Genomic DNA, 6,000 nt, shown 5'->3' on the forward strand with positions numbered 1-6,000 from the left:
GTTCCTGGGTTCGGGGTGCCACTCACAGCCATGCCCCCCCAGGTCCCTTTCTTCCTGGAAGTGCATGACGAGCTGACGAGGTCGTGGAGGGCACCTTTTTCTGCCCGAAACCAACCTCCCAGCTCATCCGCTTTCACTACCCTCGATGGCGGGGCGGCCCAACAGGTATACGGAGGTCCTTCAGGTGAATAAGGCGGTTGCGGTGCACCTGTGCCAGCAAAGCACAGCCACCTGGCGGGATCGCCCGGCACTCCCTTCCAAGGCCTGTAGGACGATGTCGTCTCTGACAGCAAAAGCTTACAGCGCGGCTGGTCAGGCCGCCTCTGCTCTGCATGCCATGGCCCTCCTGCAAGTACACCAGGCCAAGGCACTAAAGGAACTGCACGTGGGTTGTCCTGATCCCGATATGATGTAGGAGCTGCGCTCAGCGACCAACCTTGCCCTTCGGGTGACAAAGGTCACGGCGCAAGCACTCGGGCAGGCGATGTCCACCCTCGTGGTCCAGGAACACCACCTGTGGCTGAATCTGGTCGAGATAAGGGACGCGGACAAGGTTCGATTTCTCAACGCCCCCATCTCCCAGATCGGCCTATTCGGTGACACCTCGAGGACTGCTCCCAGCAGTTCTCAGCGGTGAGGAAGCAGAAGGAGGCTATACAACACATCTTGCCCCGGCGCGGCTCAAGATCCCCTATCCCATCTGCTCGCCGAGGGCGTCCCCCTGCGGCGGCGAAAGCCCAGGCAGCTCCACCTCAGCCCGAGCCCAGTTCTTGGCTCCAGCATAGAGCCCCCTGCAGGAAGCTGACGCCCCCTGCCTCACGGGCCGGCACGAGGAACGGGAAGGCTCCTAAGCGCCCCTGAGACGGATGACCCAGGGAGAGAGATGTCTACTGCAAACCCGGAGCTGGTATCCAGACCACTCCATCCCCCGGTGGAGGACCGGGAGGTAAATCCTTGGTTTCCATTTATTTTATGTTCTCTGCACCCCGAACGGGCTGCGGTACCCACATTCTCAATCAAAGAGCAGTTTCCTCACTCTCTGGGTCACATAGCCAGTGTTTACAACTGCCGTTATCACGGCAACTGGGCATTGAGCACCTGCAACTTAGACCCTGCGAATGCGGGCCCCACCCACAGGTACGTTAAACGCGATCGTCCCCTTAGTGCCCCTCGCCCAGAGCTTGGACGCGTGGCTAGCGCTTTCCAACCTGTCGCGGTGGTTGGCCAGGACCATCCAACTCGGCTACACGATTCAGTTTGCCAGGCGCCTGCCCCGGTTCAGCGACGTCCGCTTCACTTCGGTGAAGGGCAAGAACGCCACCACCTTGCGTGCAGAGATCGAGACCCTTCTGCGCAAGGGTGCAATAGAGCCTGTCCCTCCAGCCGAGATGAAGAAAGGGTTTTACAGCCCTTACTTCATCGTACCGAAGAAAGGCGGTGGGTTGCGGCCAATCTTGGACCTGCGAGTTCTGAACCGGGCCTTGCACAGACTCCCGTTCAAGATGCTGACGCCAAAGCACATTTTGGCGTGTGTCCGGCATCAAGATTGGTTCGTGGTGGTAGACCTGAAGGATGCGTATTTTCACATCTCGGTTCTACCTCGACACAGACCCTTCCTACGGTTTGCTTTCGACGGCCGGGCGTATCAGTACAAGGTCCTCCCCTTCGGCCTGTCCCTGTCCCCTCGCGTCTTCATGAAAGTCACTTTAAGGGAAGTGGGCGTCTGCATACTCAACTACCTCGATGACTGGATGATTCTAGTTCACTCTTGAGAGTTGCTGTGCGCACACAGTGACCTCGTGCTCAGGCACCTCAGCCGGCTAGGGCTTTGGGTCAACTGGGAAAAGAGCAAGCTCTCCCCGGTTCAGAGCATCTCTTTTCTTGGCATGGAGTTAGACTCAGTCTCGATGATAGCATGCCACGAGCGAGCGCACGCGGTTGATGCTGAACTTCCTGAAGTCGTTCAAGCAGAGAACAGCGGTTCCACTGAAACACTTTCAGAGGCTCCTGGGGCATATGGCATCCTTGGCGGCGGTCATGCCACTAGGGTTGATGCATATGTGACCGCTTCAGCACTGGCTTCAGACTCGAGTCCCGAGATGGGCATGGTGCCGCGGCACACATCGCATGGCCATCATGCCGATCTGCTGCCACTTGTTCAGCCCTTGGACAGACCTTGCATTTCTACGGGCAGGAATTCCCCTACAGCAAGTGTCCAGGCATGTCGTCATTACGACAGACACCTCCAAGCGAAGCTGGGGCGCCGTGTGCAATGGGCATGCAGCCGCTGGCTCCTGGACAGGACCGCGACTGTGTTGGCATATCAACTGCCTTGAGTTGCTGGCAGTATTGCTTGCCCTGCAGAGGCGTTTGCCGTTGATCCGGGGCAAGCATGTGTTGGTCTGGACGGACAACACAGCAACAGTAGCGTATATAAATTGCCAAGGTGGCTTATGCTCACATCGCATGTCGCAACTTGCCCGCTGTCTCCTCCTATGGAGTCAGCGGTGACTGAGGTCACTGTGGGCCACTCACATCCCGGGCAACCTCAACGCCACAGCGGACATGCTGTCGCGGCAGGTGACACTCAGGGGAGAGTGGAGACTCCACCCCCAGATGGTCCAGCTGATTTGGAGTCCGTTCGGCAAAGCACAAGTAGACCTATTTGCCTCCCAAGAAACCTCCCACTGCCCGCTCTTGTATTCTCCAATGGGGGCCCCCCTCGGCCCAGATGCACTGGCACACAGCTGGCTCCAGGGGCTGTGCAAGTATGCATTCCCCCCAGTAAGCCTACTTGCACAGACCCTGTGCAAGGTCAGGGAGGACGAGGAGCAGGTCACCCTCGTGGCCTCGTATTGGCCCACCCAGACTTGGTTCTCAGACCTCACGCTCCTCGCGACCCTGAGGAAGGACCTTCTTTCTAAGGGAGGGGCACCATCTGGCACCCGCACCCAGACCTCTGGAACCTCCACGTCTGGCCCTTGGGGAATACGAGCACACTCCAAAAGGAGTCTGGCATCCTCGTGGGCACTGGCCCATGGCACCTCTCTAGCAGACATCTGCAGGGCAGCAGGCCGGGCGACACCCAATACCTTCGTGAGATTTTACAATCTCCAGGTTGAGCCAGTTTTGTCCCGTGTTCTGTCAGGTACAAACAGGTAAGTTTGGGAATACAGTAACCGAGACATTCTTCACAATGTTAAGTAACCCCCAAAACTCGAGCATAACTGATGCTCATTTTAAATACCAATATAACAGAACATTAAACACTAATAATCTCCTATTCTCATTTTGCTAAAAAAAACTTAATTTCAACCTTTGTTCACCCCATCCAGTCCCATGCAAAGCATGCTGGGAAATAAAAATCCCCTGCCCATTTTGAATGCTACAAAAGGTATTGTAGTCCCAACTCAAATGGATTAAGTAAATTTACGTTCAAATTTAATTGGATAGAACAAAATAAAATTAATTGTTGCTTTAGTTTAAACTGAACAACCTGCAAAAATCCTTTGAGTGTGCATGTATTGTGAAACATTATTCCCACAAGAGTTGAAAAAAAAAAAAATCATGTCATTTTGAATAGCTTTCCACATTAACAAACCTGTGGATTTTCGCTTAATTTTAATACATTTTATCTTTTACATTGAGAATCAACTGGTTCATCCAAAAGCTGAAAGATTTTGCTTTCAGAGGCTTTATATGGAGTTAGGATGAAAAGGTGTACTTTTAACTGTTCAGAAACCATTGCAGACAGACAGCACACTGGAGGTTAAGTGAGTCACTAAATAGGGAGCACCATATAGCGCTCTATGCAGCCAAGACCATGAACTCCTAAAATCAGACCAAAAGTTCAAAAATTCAGTTTCAGGCTGCAGATTATATTTGGGCCACTCAACATCTTTGGAAGACATGGGACAATGGTAATCGGTACATAAGATTCAGAATTTATAATGCTACATTTTGTTTTAGCATGGTTGGCAGTGATTGGATAATGCTAGCCATTACTTTAAATCGGAATTATTTATTTAGCTTCAGAGATCAGCTGTAAACACTCCTGGAAATGATAAAAAAAAAACAAAGACTTATTCCCACTGTCCACATACATGGACCTCAATTTTCAGGAAAAACATTTGCTCAACTTTGGCTTGTTTGTTAGGTGCTTCTAATTAAATAAAAAAGTAAAATGCACACTGCTGTCACACTGGTCTTAGGAGGATATTATATAAAGTTGCTCTTATAGTTAAGAAGTTATTGTAACATACAACAGTGCGGCATGCCGTGAATGCTAGCTGGTGAATCCGCCGGCTACCCCAAAAGCACCATTGTGCCCTCTGCCGTTGATCGAGGTCCCCTTCAAGAGAATTGACATGTACCTCATCGGACCATTAGAGCGGACTGCATGCGGGCATCACTTTGTACTAGTTCTGGTGGACTATGCAACGCGATATCCAGAAGCTGTGCCTCTTCGCAACATCTCAGCACGTAGTGTTGCGGAGGCACTCTTCAAAATTATCTCCTGAGTGGGGATTCCAAAAGAAATCCTCACTGACCAAGGCACAACATTCATGTCACGTACACTACGCAAATTGTATGAATTATTAGGCATTAAGTCGATTCGCACCAGCGTTTATCACCCGCAAACTGACGGATTGGTCGAATGATTTAATAAGACCTTGAAAATCATGATTCATAAGTTCATACATGGAGACGCTAAAAATTGGGAAAAGTGGCTCAAACCCCTGTTGTTTGCAGTACGAGAGGTCCCGCAAGCCTCCACAGGGTTTTCCCCATTTGAGCTACTATATGGCCGTTGGCCACGTGGTGTGCTTGATGTTATACAGGAAGCTTGGGAGGAAGGACCTTCAAATAACAAAAAACAAATTCAATACGTTATTGACCTTAGAACAAAACTCCACACTTTGGGGCAGATAACACAGGAGAATTTTCTCCAAGCGCAAGAATATCAATGCCAACTGTACGACAGGGGCACTCGACTACGGGAATTCGCACAGGGAGATAAAGTGCTTGTATTGCTGCCCACTTAGAGCTCCAAATTACTCGCCAAGTGGCAAGGACCCTTTGAGGTCACACAACGAGTTGGAGATCTCGATTATGAGGTTAAGCGAATGGATAGGGGAGGGGCACGTCAAATCTACCACCTCAACCTCCTCACACCATGGAGGGAGGTGGTGCCTGTAGCCTTGGCGCCGGTAGTTCCAGAGAGGGTGGAGCTCAGGCCAGAGAAATCTCCCAAACCAAATTAATTCATCCCGGTCCCTTGCGAAGACCACCTCTCACTGTCGCAGCTTACAGACATTGCCCGGATGCAAGTGGAATTCACGGACATGTTTTCACCCCTTCCCGGTCGCACGAACCTTATAGAGCACCATATTGAGACCACCCCAGGGGTGGTGGTTCGTAGCCGCCCCATCATCTTCCTGAACACACGAAAAAGATTGTTCAGGAAATAGTGGAGGCAATACTTGAAATGGGTGTAATACAAGAGTCGCACAGCGATTGGGCCAGCCCGGTAGTTCTGGTACTGAAGAGCGACGGCTCGGTGAACGCGGTGTCCAAATTTGACGCTTATCCAATGTCGCAAATTGACGAGTTACTCGATTGGTTGGGCGCGGCTCAATTTTGCTCGATGCTGGACTTAACAAAAGGTTATTGGCAGATCCCTTTAACTCCAATATCCCGAGAAAAAATGGCTTTTTCCACACCGTTCGTATTACACCAATTCATGACACTTCTGTTCGATTTGTTCGGGGCCCCGGCCACATTTCAGTGCCTCATGGACAAGATCCTCAGACAGCACACGACATATGCCGCCACATACTGGACGATATTATCATTTATAGTAATGATTGGTGCCGGCATAAGCAACATGTGGGGGCTGTCCTGAGAGCGCTCCAGCAGACAGGACTCACGGCCAACCCAAATAAGTGCGCAATTGGGCGGGTGGAAGTTAGTTATCTGGGGTTCCACAGGTTAACAAAA

The sequence above is a fragment of the Myxocyprinus asiaticus genome, chromosome 2 (assembly GCF_019703515.2).
Source record: "Myxocyprinus asiaticus isolate MX2 ecotype Aquarium Trade chromosome 2, UBuf_Myxa_2, whole genome shotgun sequence".
In the NCBI taxonomy this organism is placed as follows: domain Eukaryota; kingdom Metazoa; phylum Chordata; class Actinopteri; order Cypriniformes; family Catostomidae; genus Myxocyprinus; species Myxocyprinus asiaticus.